A 17,329-nucleotide genomic window follows, 5' to 3' on the forward strand; every position below is an offset into this window, starting at 1 on the left:
ATAAAAAAAAAAAAAAAAAACAATACAGTATACTAATGCATATATATGGAATTTAGAAAGATGGTAATGATAACCCTGTCTGTGAGACAGCAAAAGAGACACAGATGTATAGAACAGTCTTTTGGACTCTGTGGGAGAGGGAGAGGGTGGGATGATTTTGGAGAATGGCATTGAAACATGTATAATATCATATAAGAAACGAATTGCCAGTCTAGGTTCGATGCAGGGTGCAGGATGCTTAGGGCTGGTGCACTAGGATGACCCGGAGGGGTGATGTGGGGGTGGGGGTGGGAGGGGGGTTCGGGATTGGGAACACGTGTACACCCGTGGCAGATTCATGTTGATGTGTGGTAAAATCAATACAATATTGTAAAGTAAAAATAATAATAATAAATTTTTTAAAATAAATAAAAATAAATAATTAAAAAAAGAAAAGTTGAAACAAAAAAAAAGTTGATGTAAATATATGTATACCTTATTCAAATTGCTGTACACCTGAAGCTAATACAACATGAAAAATCAGTTATACTCTGGTAACACTTTCTTGGAAATGAAAAGTAAAATAAAAGTTTTTTAAGTATTTAAGAAGTCACTCTCATAGCACTCAGGTAATCGATGAGTCGAAAGTAGGAGACTGGAGGCAGGAGACAGTTTTGGACACTTTGACAGTAATACAGATAAAATATAGGCTAAACCAAGTGTAGAAATGCGGAGGAAGGTATGTCACATCCTCAGTGAGGCCTTTCACAGTCTAAATTAGAAAATTTATGCCCCCTTCCATACCTCACCATTATGTACTACCACAACCTTCTTTTTGTATAATATTTACCATAATTTGTAATAACTTTTGATTTACCCATTTATCTCACTTTTACCATCTGCACCACCAAGGAAGCCCAAGAATACTGGAGTTGGTAGCCTATCCCTTCTCCAGGGGCTCTTCCTGACCCAGGAATCGAACCAGGGTCTCCTGCATTGCAGGCAGATTCTTTACCAGCTGAGCTACCAGGGAAGACCCATTTCTCTCACTACTAGACTATAATCTAGTATAATTCAGATACTAGTATAATCTACTATAACCCAGATAATCACAATGGTATGATTACTCACCTAGAGCCAGACATCCTGGAATGGAAAGTCAAGTGGGCCTTAGGAAGCATCACTACGAACAAAGCTAGTGGAGGTGGTGGAATTCCACTTGAGCTATTTCAAATCCTAAAAGATGATGCTGTGAGAGTGCTTCATTCAATATGCCAGCAAATTTGGAAAACTCAGCAGTGGCTACAGGACTGGAAAAGGTCAGTTTTCATTCCAAAGAAAGGCAATGCCAAAGAATGCTCAAACTACCGCACAATTGCACTCATCTCACACACTAGTAAAGTAATGCTCAAAATTCTCCAAGTCAGGCTTCAGCAAATCATGAACCGTGAACTTCCAGATGTTCAAACTGGATTTAGAAAAGGCAGAGGAACCAGAGAACAAATTGGAAACATCCGTTGGGTTGTCAAAAAAGCAAGAGAGTTCCAGAAAAACACCTACTTCTGTTTTATTGAGTATGCCAAATCCTTCGACTGTGTGGATCACAACAAACTGTGGGAAATTCTGAAAGAGATGGGAATACCAGACCACCTGACCTGCCTCTTGAGAAATCTGTATGCAGGTCAGGAAGCAGCAGTTAGAACTGGACATGGAACAATAGACTGGAAAAGGAGTACATCAAGGCTGTATATTATCACCCTGCTTATTTAACTTATATGCAGAGTACATCATGAGAAACACTGGGTTGGAAGAAGCACAAGCTGGAATCAAGATTGCTGAGAGAAATATCAATAACCTCAGATATGCAGATGACACCACCCTTATGGCAGAAAGTGAAGAGGAACTAAAAAGCCTCTTGATGAAAGTGAAAGAGGAGAGTGAAAAAGTTGGCTTAAAGCTCAACACTAAAAAAAACTAAGATCATGGCATCTGGTCCCATCACTTCATGGGAAATAGATGGGGAAACAGTGGAAACAGTGACAGACTTTACTTTAGAGGGGCTCCAAAATCACTGCAGATGGTTACTGCAGCCATGAAATTAAAATTTGCTTGCTCTTTGGAAGAAAAGCTATGCCCTACCTAGACAGTATATTAAAGAGCAGAGGCATCACTTTGCCGACAAAGGTCCATCTAGTCAAAGCTTGATTTTTCCAGTAGTCACGTATGAATGTTAGAGTCGGACTGTAAAGAAAGCTGAGCGCCAAAGAATTGATGCATTTGAACTATGGTGTTGGAGGAGACTCTTGAGAGTCCCTTGGACCAAGGAGATCCAGCCAGTCCATCCTAAAGGAAATCAGTCCTATATATATATATATATATATATTTATTGGAAAGACTGATGCTGAAGCTGAAACTCCAATAATTTTGTCACCTAATGCAAAGAACTGACTCACTGGAAAAGACCCTGATGCTGGAAAAGATTGAAGGCAGGAGGAGAAGGGGACAGCAGAGGATGAGATGGTTGGATGGCATCACAGACTCAATGGACATGAGTTTGAGTAAACTCTGGAAGTTGGTGATGGACAGGGAGGCCTGGTGTGCTGCAATTCATGGGATCACAAAGAGTTGGACCCAACTGAGTGACTGAACTGAACTGAGACTGTCATCTAGTCGTGAATGCACTGAACCCATATATGCTCTGTCACAATTGTGTTCTTGTGCTAAGTCACTTCAGTTGTATGTGACTCTTTGCAACACCATGGACTGTAGCCCAGCAATCTCCTCTGTCAATGGGATTTCCCAGGCAAGAATAGTAGAGTGGGTTGCCATGCCCTCCTCCAGGGGATCTTTTCAACCTAGGGATCGAATCCTTATCTCTTACATCTCCTGCAATGGCAGTCAGGTTCTTTGCTACTTGCACCACCTGGAAATGGACGGAACTCATACATGCTTTCTTCACAGTTGTGTTCTCATTTCTAGCAAAATATGTGACACCTAGTAATTTAGTAGCTGCTTGATAAATATTGATACATTTAAAGAACAGGCAAAGGATATCCTATTTTTTTCATTGAGGCAACTGGGTGTATGATATCATTCAATCAATCATTGAGATATGAAGTCTAGAAAGAAGAGCAAATTTCAGTGAGGGTTGGAGATTTGAATTCAATTTATCACAATCTGAGAGGCAATTGCACATATGATTGTGAAATTCTTAAGAAAGGTCTGTATTAGAGATACAGATTTGGAAATTTATGAACTCAACCAGATGAGTTTGCTCAAACAAAGTGAGAGATGGCACCCTGCAATAAGGCATAGCTGCAGTAAATACATTAATATTACATCAGAAGTGTTTTAGAGGAGGGAAGTATTAAATCTTCCCATCATATCAAGTAGAAACTGGAACAGGGACTCCCTAGATTACCCAAGAACTACCCAAGCAGGGAATCATAGATAAAGAGCTTGTTTGAGCGAAGCTATATGAGTAGGCATGAACCACAGTGCTTTGGGAGCCCTGGGAAAGGTCAGAGCAGAAGACAGAGTGGCCCTTTAGAGCAAGTAATCCTTGGGCAAGAATGTTGGAAAGCAATGAACCAGTGTGTTAGGTAGAGACCTCTGTGACACACCTTGTTTCTCCTGCTCAAGAGTTTGGAATTCCATGAGAAGGTAACAGAAATTGTTGGAGAATGCTGTGGAAGGAAGGTTTCATACACAAAGTCCCTCCACCTCCCACCAGGTCACTGAACTCTATTTTTGGATCAGTGCATATCCACGTTCAAGTGTGTTTTTGTATACCTTCCGTAAGACTGGGAATCACGATACTGCACTTGGATACTAATTGTCTTAGCTCTTAACAGCATGATTTTGGACCAGTCAAATAACTGATTTTTCCCCCTTTATCAATTTATTGAAGTATAGTAAATTCACAGTGGTGTGTCTCAGGTGTACAACAAAGTGATTCAAATATTTATATATATCATATATATATATATATATATGATATATATATATAATCTTTTTCAGATTATTTTCCATTCAGTTCAGTTCAGTCGCTCAGTTGTGTCCTACTCTTTGCTACCCCATGCACCGCAGCACGTCAGGCCTCCCTGTCCTTCACCAACTCCGGAATTCACCCAACCCATGTCCATTGTGCTGGTGATGCCATCCAACTAGCTCATCCTCTGTCATCCCCTTCTCCTCCTGCCCTCAATCTTTCCCAGCATCAGGGTCTTTTCAAATGAGTCAGCTCTCCACATCAGGCGGCCAAAGTATTGGAGTTTCAGCTTCAACATCAGTCCTTGCAGAAAACACTCAGGACTGATTTCCTTTAGGATGGACTGGTTGGAACTCCTTGCAGTCCAAGGGACTCTCAAGAGTCTTCTCCAACACCACAGTTCAAAACTATACATTCTTGAGTGCTCAGCTTTCTTTATAGTCCAACTCTCACATCCATACATGACCACTGGAAAAACCATAGCCTTGACTAGATGGACTTTTGTTGGCCAAGTAATGTCTCTGCTTTTTAATATGCCGTCTAGGTTGGTCACAACTTTCCTTCCAAAGAGCAAGTGTCTTTTAATTTCATGGCTGCAATCACCATCTGCAGTGATTTTGGAGCCCCCAAATATAGTTAGCCACTGTTTCCACTGTTTCCCCATCTATTTGCCATGAAGTGATGAGACCAGATGCCATGATCTTCGTTATCTGAATGTTGAGTTTTCAGCCAACTTTTTCACTCTTCTCATTCACTTTCATTAAGAGGCTCTTTAGTTCTTCTTCACTTTCTGCCATAAGGGTGGTGTCATCTGCATATCTGAGGTGATTGATATTTCTCCCAGCAATCTTGATTCCAGCTTGTGCTTCTTCCAGTCCAGCGTTTCTCATGATGTACTCTGCATATAAGTTAAATAAGCAGGGTGACAATATACAGCCTTGATGTACTCCTTTTCCTATTTGGAACCAGTCTGTTGTTCCATGTCCAGTTCTAACTGTTGCTTCCTGACCTGCATATAGATTTCTCAAGAGGCAGGTCAGGTGGTCTGGTATTCCCATCTCTTTCAGAATTTTCCACAGTTTATTGTGATCCACGCAGTCAAAGTCTTTAGCATAGTCAATAAAGCAGATATAGATGTTTTTCTGGAACTCTCTTGCTTTTTTGATGATCCAGCAGATGTTGGCAATTTGATCTCTGGTTCCTCTGCCTTCTCTAAATCCAGTTTGAACATCTGGAAGTTTATGATTCATGATTTGCTGAAGCCTGACTTGGAGAATTTTGAGCATTACTTTACTAGCATGTGAGGTGAGTGCAATTGTGTGGTAGTTTGAGCATTTTTTGGAATTGCCTTTCTTTGGGATTGGAATGAAAACTGACCTTTTCCAGTCCTGTAGCCACTGCTGAGTTTTCCAAATCTGCTGACAATTGAGTGCAGCACTTTCACAGCATCATCTTTTAGGATTTGAAATAGCTCAAGTGGAATTCCATCACCTCCACTACCTTTGTTCATAGTGATACTTCCTAAGGCCCACCTGACCTCACATTCCAGGATGTCTGGCTCTAGGAGAGTGTGAGTGATCACACCATCATGATTATCTGGGTCGTGAAGATCTTTTCTGTGTATTCTTGCCACCTCTTCTTAATATCTTCTGCTTCTGTTAGGTCCATACCATTTCTGTCCTTTATAAGACACTGAATATAGTTCCCTGTGCTCTACAGTAAATCCTTGCTGTTTATCTGTTTTATCTATAGTAATGTGTATTTGTTAATCCCAAACTCCTCATTTATCCCTCCTCTCTTTCCCCTTCAGGAATCATAAATTACTTTCTATGCCTGTGAGTCTTATTTCTTTCTTGTAAATAAGTTTGTTTGTATCATATCTTTATAAATGATATCATATGGTATTTGTCTTTCACTGATTACTTCATTTAAATGATCATCTCCAATAGATGAGTTAAATAACTTCTTTATGTTCCAGCTTCATTACTTTAAAAAAAAATAATGAATTTGGCTGCACTATCTCTAATGTCCCTTCTTACTTTGAAGTTTTGTGGCTATATTATATGCTATGAAAGTGGAATTTGACTTTCCATTTCCACTATTAAAAGAAAGAAAGTGGAAATAGGCAATCTTTTTATTTACTAGAAACAGGTTGGGGGGGTGGTCTTTGGTTCCTTTTATAACTAAGAAACAGCTAGTGAAAATATAAAGATAACCAAATAAGTTAATTTCAAAAGACAGGACAAAAGTATTGATTTGATATCAGAAACAAGCTAGTAACAAATGTAGATTTAGAATATTTCTCAGGACAGGAGAGGAGCAGTTCTATGAGAATTGTACCCATTTCATTGCTTGTTTCAGGGAGAAACTGGAGAGCTGACAGTTCACAGAATGAGAGGAATCCTTACAGATTCCTTGTGCACTAGGTTTCACTTCCTCTGGGAGTTTCACAGTCCTCCAGAGGAGCATGAGGCAGGTTATTCATCTAATTATATTCCCCAAGGAAGGCACTGTAAATAAGCCATCTTCCTTACAATTTTTATTTTTAAGTCACAGACAGGATCAGTCACGACAGATAAGCTGGTACTGAAATAATAAGCAGACTCAGCTCTCAAAATCATGAGGCTTATTTCTTGCTTGTCTGTCATGCAGCACCCAGCATGCTTTGATTAGGGTCCCTGTTTCAATTTTCCCTCACTTTAGAATAGAGATGGTGGAACAGCTATGGTACAAGGCATTGCCCATTGTAGAAGCAGACGAAAAGGGGGTCTCACTTTGGCACTGAAGAGCCACACCCTGAGAGTAGCACACATAGCACACATCAGTTCTTAAGCCTCATAACTATTGAGGCTTGCCAGATGGCCCAGTGGTAAAGAATCCACCTGCCAATGCAGGAGACGTGGGTTCAATCCCTGGTTTGGGAAGATCCTTTGGAGGAGGAAATGGCAACCCACTCCAGGATTCTTGCCTAGAAAATTCCATAGACAGAGGAGCCTGGTGAACTACAGTCTGTGGAGGGGTAGCAAAGAGTCAGACACAACTGAGCATGCATGCATACATCACTTATTGGCCATAAGTAATGGTCTGGCCCCACATAATCACAGAGGAACCAGGAAATCATAATCCTTCCATGTATCCAGAAATGAAAGAAGGGTTAGAAACAGTTAACTTACACCATCTTAGCTTACCTTCTAGTCCTCACTGGGTAAGGAAAAGTATTCTCTCTAGGTCAAGAAAAACACACTGGGTCCTTCTCATGGAAGACAGCAAGAAAGTTCTGACTAGTCAGTGTGCATGTGGTGCATATTAGTTTCCTGTATTAATTTTCTAGCTGCCACAACAAAGTACGACAAACTGTGTGGCTTAAACAACAAAAACTCCTTGTCTCACAGTTCTGGAAGCTATAACTCCAAGATCAAGGTATCCCCAAGGTTGTCCTCCCGAGGACTGTGAGAGAGGATTGATGCCATGCCTCTCACCTGGCTTCTGGAGGTTTCTTGGTGGCGGTCTTTGGCGTCGTTATGCATGTGTGTCACTCATCTCTGCCTTTATCTTCATTTGGCATTCTCCTTGTGTGCCTGTGGCTGTCCCCAAACTCCCCTGCTTGTAAGAACAGCAGTCATTTTGGATTGGGACCACCCAAAAGACCTTATCTCCAAATAATGTCACATGCTGGGATACCCGGGTGAGCACTTCAACACATGAGTTTTGTTGTTCAGTTGCTCAGTCATGTCCAACTCTTTGCTACTCCCATGGACTTCAGCACACCAGGCTCCTCTGTCCATCACTATTTCCTGGAGTTTACCCAGACTCATGTCCATAGAGTCGGTGATGCTATCTGACTATCTCATCCTCTGTTGACCCCTTCTCCTCCTGCCTTCAATCTTTCCCAGCATCAGAGTCTTTTCCAATGAGTCAGGTCTTCACATCAGGTGGCCAAAGTATTGGAGTTTCAGCTTCAGTGTCAGTCCTTCCAATGAATATTCAGGTTTGATTTCCTTTTGGATTGACTGTTTGATCTCCTTGCTGTGCAAGGGACTCTCAAAAGTCTTTTCCAGCATCATAGTTCAAAAGCATCAATTCTTCAACACTCAGTCTTTTCCTGATCCAACTCTTACAGCCGTACATCACTACTGGAAAAACCATAGCTTTGACTACATGGAGATTTGTAGGCAAAGTGATGTCCCTGCTTTTTAACACACTGTCTAGGTTTGACACTGTGTTGTGTTTTTTTTTTTTTTTTGGAGGGGGTGTGGTGTGAGACACAATTAAATCATGACAGTGTTTTGCAGTCATTTCTGTATCAGATTTGTATGTAGTTCCTATGAATTCAGAGATCTATGAATGTAAAAGACAGGTTATCAGCCTTCCCATGCTCCCCCAACTAGTACCTAGTCCCACACTCACATGTGGAAAGTGGACATGATTGGCACAATAAATGAGAACAAGAAAGGAAGTCACACAGCATTCTTCATCTGAAGCTATTCCCAGTCTCATTGGGAAGCCATTTTGAGGTTCCATATTCTGGGATGAGTTGTATCTTTTATTAGACCTTGGTTCTGCTTCCTGAGAGAAGACCCCTCTCTATTGCTCTCTGGGCTCACCAGCTCCAACCTCAGAAGTTCTTCTAATCTGATTTTCCTCTGGGACCCCCTGTAAAGTGGATATCAGGAAGCATGCCCCCTTTTCTGTTGTTGTTTTCAGGTGTTTTTTTTTTTTTTTCACTTGAGTTCAGTTGCTTTACAGTGTTGGTGTTGCTGTTCTTATTTAGTCACTAAGTCGTGTGCAACTCTTTGCAACCCCGTGGACTGCAGCACACCAGGCTTCCCTGTCCTTCACTATCTCCCAGAGTTTGCTCAAGTTCATGTCCATTGAGTCAGTGATGCCATCCAATCATCTCATCCTCTGTCATCCCCTTTCTCTTCCTGCCCTCAGTCTTTCCCTCTATCAGGGTCTTTTCCAGTGAGTTAGCTTTTTGCATCAAGTGTCCAAAGTATTGGAGGTTTAGCTTCAGCATCAGTCCTTCCAATGAATATTCAGGGTTGATTTACTTTAGGAAATCATCGTTTTACAATGTTGTTAGTTTCTGCTATGCAGCAAAGTAAATCAGATTTATGTATACATATATCCTCTCTCTTTTGGATTTCCTTCCCATTTAGGTTACCACAGAGCACTAAGTCGAAGTCCCTGTGCTATACAGTAAGTTCTCATTATCTATCTATCTATAGTAGTATACACTATATACTATAGCACAGAGAACCTACTCGGTGCTCTGTGGTGACCTAAATGGGAAGGAAATCCAAAAATGAGAGGTTATATGTATACATATCAAGCCTGCCCTCTTTGGGGGCTCAGTACCTTATTTTATTACTTGCAACCTGTCAAGCATTATAATTGAAAGGTTGTATTAAGAATTGAAAGGTGGTTCTTCTGGCAGGAGGACCCTCTCAAAAGCATAGCTGCTTTAAAAATAGATTCTATTTGGCTTCATATACCCATCACTACATGTACAGGGTTTTGTTATTATTTTTTTTTCTGAATATATGACTTAGATTTGCTCTCTCTTTCTTTCTCTCTTCTCTGTCCTTCTCACTCCCAACTTAAATGCTAACCATGTGAGCCTCTCAGATTTTGTTAGGAGACCCTAGCAGATTTTTCATGAGAAAAGCATCTTTCTTCTCTTTTCTCTGAGTTATTTAATTCCACTGAAAGGATGGATTGAGTACTTCCACCTTACTTTTATTTTGCTCTCAGACAGCTTCATCCATTCAGAAGTTTGAACAATGGTGGGATGACTTTATGCTTGATTGTGTATGCATGCATGTGTGATCAGTTCTATCCAACTCTTCATGACCCCATGGACTGTAGCCCACCAGGCTCCTCTGTCCATAAGATTTTCTAGGCAAGAATACTGGAGAGAGTTGCCATTTCCTTCTCCAGGGGATCTTCCCAACCCAGGGATCAAAGCTGTTTCTCTTGTTTTTCTTGCTTTGGCAAGTGGGTTCTTTACCATTGAGCCACTTGGGTAGCCCCATATTCTTGGTTAATTCTTACCAAAGCTGAATCATAACAGGCAATTTTAGTTCAGTGTCCTCAGTTTGTCCTTCTACCATCTGAGAATGAGAAGCAGTTGCCTCTTCTCTTTTCTTGCTCTATTCCTTTTTCTCCTCCCTTGCAAATGATACCAGTTTTTTCTGAGGTCACCTGTACCTCTCCCTTGTCAAATACAGCTCACAGCCATCAGCTCATACTATTTGCATCCCATTTCCCACCCCCCACCCCGCCCCTCTCTGCTAGAGCTACAAGTTCACCAGGTCTAAGAGGCAACAATGTTACCATGTGTTCCTTTTCAGCCTCACATAGACCATTGCTCCAGCCTCTAACAGGAGCTCCTCCACATATGCTATCAGGTCACTGACCCATTGCTTCATATACAGTGATTTTTTACAGCAGCACCCCACTTTTATGTCCTCCTTTCTGAATGGCTTTTATTATATAGTCAGCAGTATATATGCAATGATTCTGCATTGCACCGTAGGTAATGCTTTATTAAAAACCAAAATCAGGCTTTTAGACTCAATCTGTAGTGCAGAGAAAGTAACTGAAGAGCTAAGTATTGGGTTGGCCAAAAAATTTGATCAGGTTTTTCCGTACCATGTTATGGAAGAACAAGAATGAACTTTCTGGATTGACCCAATAGAAAATGGAATGGACAAAGTCATCTTTGACAGGAAGAAGATGATCTACTTAAAAGGTTGCCTTAGAGTTGATTTATTCATAAAGGAAATTGTAAGAAGTTTAAGAAACATCTCACTATTTGGAATGAAGAAACTGTGTATATTAGATCAAAATTTAATAATATAAAAAATATGACCAATTAAAGTTGCACAGTTGGCAACTGTTGAAGAAGTATCTGTTCCATCAAATGAAAATCACTGCACCCATCATAATTATTGTTTAATAAGTCAACTCTTGGTTTCTGTGGCAGTTGTAATGAGCCCATCACTTGGAGATGAGAAGTATTGGGGAGGTAGCAAAGATATGAGGAACTCCTTTTTTCAAAACTTAAAATTTGCATTAGAAAAAAATAAGAAACAAATAAAAGTTAAGAAAACAGATAGTTTTTATGGTTGACTATAGTGAGTGGAAGTCAGAGAAGAAAAATGTCAGTCTAGGATGGTCTTCAGGGCTAATTTCATCGAAGCTGGTGGCTTTGAAGGATGAATAAATGATGGGGGTGGAAGAGAAGAAAGGGTCATTTCAAAATTCAACTCCATCACCACCCTGGCAATATTCAAAATATACTAAGGTCCAAAAGTACTTAGTCATTTTAACTCTATGATTAGAGCAATCAAGGAACTACTGTGCATTTTGACAGGCAAGGGCTTTCTGATTCTTTTCTGTTTCTATTTCTATAGATCAAATAACTGCAAATTCTGTTTTGCTATTTATTTTTTGTGACACCAAGAGCACCAGTGTATGGAAAGTCAGAGGAGTTAATGCACAGCCTGGTATTAAAGTAATATTCCTCCACCCCTCTCCACACACTCACACATGGCTTCCCTGACACACATGTAAATTTGAAAGCATTTCTTAAAAGTGACAGTTAATGGTATAAATTAACCTCCTGAATCTGCTTCAGTCATTTTCAAAACTATGGTAGCACATAAAAGATGGTGGTGAATTATGAATAATAAATAGAAAGAAGAATGACATGCCCTTCTGCAGCTTTCAGAAGTAAATGGAGGGTTCCACTATCAAGAAAATTATAGCCTCTAGGTTTGTTTATTACAGAGATTGTCAAACAACCTTCCTTACAGCGAACTCATTTGAGCTTGGCAAAAAATAGCAGAAGACAGTTCTTTCTAAATTTCCTTTTAAAATTATGAAAGGCACTCAGAATATTGAACTTCATCACCAGCAAGATAAAGGCAAATTAGAAATAGTTTATCACCATGACAAACATATTAAATTGAACTCCAAATTGTGGGTAAAAATTTCCTTCCAAATGGAATGCTTATGACCCAGTATTTTCAGACTCTTACTGTTTTGAGGTAATATTCTAGTTTGTGTTTCATTGTGCTGAAGGGTCATCAAGCAACAAATGACTCTTTAATATCATGGAACTATAAGGAACTAAGGGCAACATATTTCGTAGCCTCGAGCCAGATATATCTCCTAGCACCTCACCTGTTGCCTTTTCCCTCATATTAGAATTTGTTGCTGCTGCTGCTAAGTCACTTCAGTCGTATCCGACTCTGTGACCCCATAGATGGCAGCCCACCAGGCTCCCCTGTCCCTGGGATTTTCCAGTCAAGAACACTGGAGTGGGTTGCCATTCCCTTCTCCAATGCAGGAAAGTGAAAAGTGAAAGTGAAGTCGCTCAGTCGCGTCTGACCCTCAGTGACCCCATGGACTGCAGCCTTCCAGGCTCCCCTGTCCATGAGATTTTCCAGGCAAGAGTACTGGAGTGGGTTGCCATTGCCTTCTACGAGAATTTGTTGCTAAACCAGTTAAACACACACTCTATAGACATTGCAAATAGAGCAACATTGTAGAGCTTGAAGTATTTTTTCTTCCTTTGGAATTAGGCATGTATGTACATTTGTCCATGCATGTTTTTAAAATGAAATCTATAGAGAAATTGGAGAACACCAGAATTTTAAAATTGAGCTCAGTTTCATTGACTAATAGGATAAAGAAGAGAATCTCCTTTTGAAGATTTAACTCTACATTCTGCAAATATGTGTTTAGATTATTTAGTTTGGGGAATTAAAATTTTTTTTTATCCTTGTAGCAACTGTCTATTCTCTGAGTCAGAGATATCTGAAGACACATTTTTACATCAAGGCTTTCCCCTCCAAATTAAGATGTAATCAAAATAGCCTTCTGTGATCTTTTATTTTAAAAATGGATATAAAAAAATTATTATTATAGAAAGAATTATAGTAATTTTGTAAAGAATACATTATGGGATATTATTATCAATCATTAACTTATGTTTTTAAATATTCCAGAATAATGTAGTAATAATATTATAGTAATACAATGGGGCTTCCCTGGTGGCTCAGAGGTTAAAGCGTCTGCCTCCAATGCAGGAGACCTGGGTTCGATCCCTGGGTTGGGAAGATCCCCTGGAGAAGGAAATGGCAATCCACTCCAGTATTCTTGCCTGGAGAATCCCATGGATGGAGAAGCCTAGTAGGTTACCGTCCACGGGGTCGCAAAGAGTCGGACCGACTGAGCGACTTCTCCTACCTAATACAGATATACACACTTACATAGTAAATTATTTAACTGAGAATGATTTGTCACCAGTGTTCCATAGTACAGACTAGAATTTGAAACAGGTCATTGCAAATGTGCATATTGACATTTATGGCAATATTGGGGGGGACTACAGCTTTTTTCATTTTTGTGCTTGCTCCTCTCTGTCTGTAAGTGGGAATATGTGTTCTACTATAATCCTTTACTGAGGTTGAAAACAAGTGCACTGAGTGACATTTGTGGTGGAACATGGAGATGAAAGAATAAAAGGAAGTACATTTAGAGATAATATTTTCCCACAATATTAATACAATGATAGGAACAAAAATAATTTAGTAATCACTAAAACTAAACCATTCTTGAGAAACTACCCCCTAAGGAACTCTTGAGCTCTCCAGAACAGTTTCAAATTTTCAGACTTATTCCTTGGTCCTTCCCTTTTTTCCTCTCCCCTCACTGTCCCAAAACTGGCTTTTACTTGTAATATATACAGATTCTAAGCCCTGCCAGAAGGCTGGAATTACCCTCTCAGCTTACCCCCAAAAAAAACTCAGGCTCTGAAATAATCCCCTTACTCCTGCCTTGCTTCATTCAGGGTATAAATTCTTGAATATAGAAACTATATGTATATGTGTGTGTGTGTGTGTGTATATATATATATATATACACACATATATATAATTAATTAATATCCCACATTGTCAATGGTTTCATTAAATAGTTGTGAATTAGAAGGTCATGAAATCTAAGTGTACAATTTTTCCAGTGATTAATAGACTATCCTCTAGAATAAAGGAGTTGCTTTATTTGTCCTTTAATTTCTGTGGGTGATTTCATTATGAATGGCAGTATTGATAAACTTTCTAAGTTGGGTTTCAGTAAGAAGACAGGACAAAGGTTATAATGGTTCACAGAGTGTGGAAGGTGAAGTCAGAGATCCCTGGTGTCATGTCCCTATGATAAGTAAGTAAGCCCCATCAGTTACTACATGTATGACCTTGGACAAAGTTATTTAAATTATGAGCTCATCTGTAAAATAAGTAGAATGTTAGTACCTTTCTTTGCCAGATTGATATGAGGACTAAAATGAATAATGTATAGAAAATACCTAGACTAGCCCCTGACCTAAGATAGCTCCTCAATAAGTGCTCATTTTTATTCAGTTTCCTGCCATTATTTCTGTTTGCCATTTTAAGTTGATGAATGGAAATTATTTCAAGAAGCTTCGAATGTTCCTATAGAAAACAGATTTCATTTTTATGATCTACTAAGAGTAAAAAAGCAAAAATGGTGTAAGATATGTATTCTAGTATAATATAGAAATGGTGTGAGTTATGCATTAATTAATTCTAGTATAATATAGAAGTGGAGAGTAGCTTGATATCTGTGAACAGCTGTGAAGTACAAGAGAGATTTGACTAATGACAGAAGAACTTACTTGTGAAGGTTGATCTCAGCTCAGAAAAGGCCTCAGCCTCATTTATATGAATAACTGTGAAGTATAAGAGAGATTTGACTTATAAGGACAGAATAACTTACTCGTGAAGGTCAGTCTCAGGTTCAGAAAAGTCCTCTGAGCACCACAGGCTTCCCGTACAAAGGACTACTTTGAAGTCCTTGAGGCTGTCAGCAGAGGAGAATCCAAAGAAAGACTGGTTACTCTTATCTAGTAGGGCTGCACAGCTGGACAGTCTTATCTAAAGCATCACCCTCCATTTTGCAGTTCCCGAAACCCATTTCTGGGAGGTAGCTTAGAACTCAAACTCTGAAATACTCATGAGAGGCCATGAGTGGGATAAAATGTTATCAACTCAAAATTGCATGATAGTTTTGTCAAGAAATTTTAGGTTTTTGGTCAGTTGCCCAGGAAATTTCACCAAATAATGTGTGACGTGACACAGAATCCCAGTTGTTCCTTGGAGGGAGCAGAGCATAAGGTTATTATAATGTGAATGTGATGGTCTTAAGTTTTTTATATCTCTGGAGTGTTTCCATCTACGTAAGGTTTAGCAGCATTATTCCTCCAAATCAGAGCCCACTTCTGAACCTTACTTTATATGTATTGATTCTTCCTTATTAGCAACTGATCTTCCTATCTTGATGTATTGTTAGAGTGCCAGACTCTGGGTTAAAGTATTTTTTCTCTTTAGACTAGCTATCAGACCACTGTATAAATTCTGTTGTCCTTTCTTACATTATAGTCCTAGGAATAATCCCCTAGAGCTTTAATATGAATACAAGATGTTTTACATTGACTCGAACTAGTTCTTAGGCAAGACCTGTTCTGGCATTCAATTTTTGAGCATCTTCTTTTTCTGGTGATCTTCATCTTCTGTATCCTTGCTTTCCTTCCTCTAAGAACATGTTATAAAAAAAAACTGCTTTCTGGACAGTTTTAGAGTCTATTCTCTTTATTTTTCTGTTACCTTATGAGAAAAAATAGTGTTCACCAAAAAGAAGCTATGGTTAGGTAAGGCACTAACAGCGAGTCTTTGCTTCTATGTTTTATTTAATGCTTTCTAGAAAGTATGTCAGACGTTTCTGCCCATTATTAAAAGCTTGAAAGTATAAATTTCCTAATGGTTCCTTGATCTCATTCTATTCCATTTGCTAAAATGACATTTTCCGTTACCTGATTCTTCCAGGGCCTTCTAGATTTCTTATTTTCCACCCTTAAACCGATACACGCAGCTCATAAAAAACAGGAGTTACCAAGAGACAGGTGTTTTTGAAAAACTTGCTTAGTTTATATGTTCAGTGAAGACGTTACCTCTAAATCAGCAGCTACTAATGACCTTTTGTTCCAGGAGCTGTTAGAAGTCCAGATGAAGTCTTGGAACTGAAATGTAGTTTAGGCTAAGCCTCAAGTTGGTATTTTCCAAATGTACCTTGTTGAGTTTTTATCTTACACCCTGATGGATTTCTTCTTAGAACATTGAAGATTCACCTCAGCTTCAACAATAGGTTATTCATTTCCTTTACTTCTTTCCCCATTTTCCCTCCTGTTTTAAGTAAAACAACCTAGGATATTAAATATTTTATAAAGCTACAATGTCCCACATACCTCTGTTCCGTTTTCCCACCACTATTTACCAACTGAGGGGCCTTTCAAAGTTCACGAATTTCTCTGAATCTGATTCCTCATATGTAGATGGTAATAACAATTCATGTCTCAGGTTTTTGTTGACTGTTAAATGGAATTATGTATGAAAATGATTAGCATGCTGTTAGGCACATAATCAATATTCAGTAAGTCCTAGCTTTCCCTTCCACTGTAATAAGTTATCTTCCTTTTTTTTTTTTCTTTCTGCTTTCTTTAGTAATGGCATTTCACTTTTGATTGAGGATATCTTTCCTTTCTATTTCTGGGCTTATTGACCTTTTCTTCTTTCTATTATTCCTTCTATTACATGTTTGTGGAACACATAATACCAGGCTAGGTCCTGAAGACACAAGGGTAAAGAATTCTCTCCATCCCTTGATGGAGTTCACAGTTTTATGGGAAGTGGGCATGCGCCATTGCATGGAGAAATTAAAATGAGGATTTGTGCACCAAGCATTTGCAAAGCAGAGCAGACATGGGTCAGCAAAGTCCTCCTGGAGGAGAGGAATTGCAGAATCTTCAAGGATGAGTAGGAGGCAAGCCACAGTCTGTTGAGAGGGAAGAACCAAAAAGATTTCATAAAATAAGAAGAATTGTGGGAGTTGAGGTGAAATGGTGGAGAGAGGAGAATTCAGTTATACAAGACCTTAGTTTGGGGGCTACGTTCCTCTTTCGAGTTAGTGAGAGCAAATTTTCAAACTATACAACCCTCCCATTACTTTTTCCCTCCTAACCCCAAAGCCCATGTGTCCATTACTAACTTTGTGCTTTCTGCTAATGGGACTGTATCATATCCCTCAAGTCAGCTGGAGCAAGATAGAGTTTAATGGATAAGTGGGAGCTATTGAAAAAAAAATGTAGCCTAGAAGCAATATAGTCACATCTGTACTTTATAATCACTCACTTTGTGATGTATATATTTTCATGATAAATTATAACTTTTCAATATTAGAATGCTTAAGTTTTTTTAAGTGAAAAAGCAAAACTTT

General features: G+C 39.2%; 1 protein-coding gene and 1 non-coding gene across 2 annotated transcripts in view; both read left to right on the top strand.

The window, feature by feature from the left end:
• The window catches only part of PDE3A (phosphodiesterase 3A), a 366,473-nt gene that overhangs the window by 249,359 nt on the left and 99,785 nt on the right, over positions 1 to 17,329 (top strand). The window lies entirely within an intron of this gene.
• On the top strand, positions 13,027 to 13,098 carry TRNAW-CCA. The gene has a single exon. It is a non-coding gene; the product is annotated as a tRNA-Trp (tRNA).

Source organism: Oryx dammah, unplaced genomic scaffold, assembly GCF_014754425.2.
Source record: "Oryx dammah isolate SB20612 unplaced genomic scaffold, SCBI_Odam_1.1 HiC_scaffold_29, whole genome shotgun sequence".
NCBI classification, from domain to species: Eukaryota; Metazoa; Chordata; class Mammalia; order Artiodactyla; family Bovidae; genus Oryx; species Oryx dammah.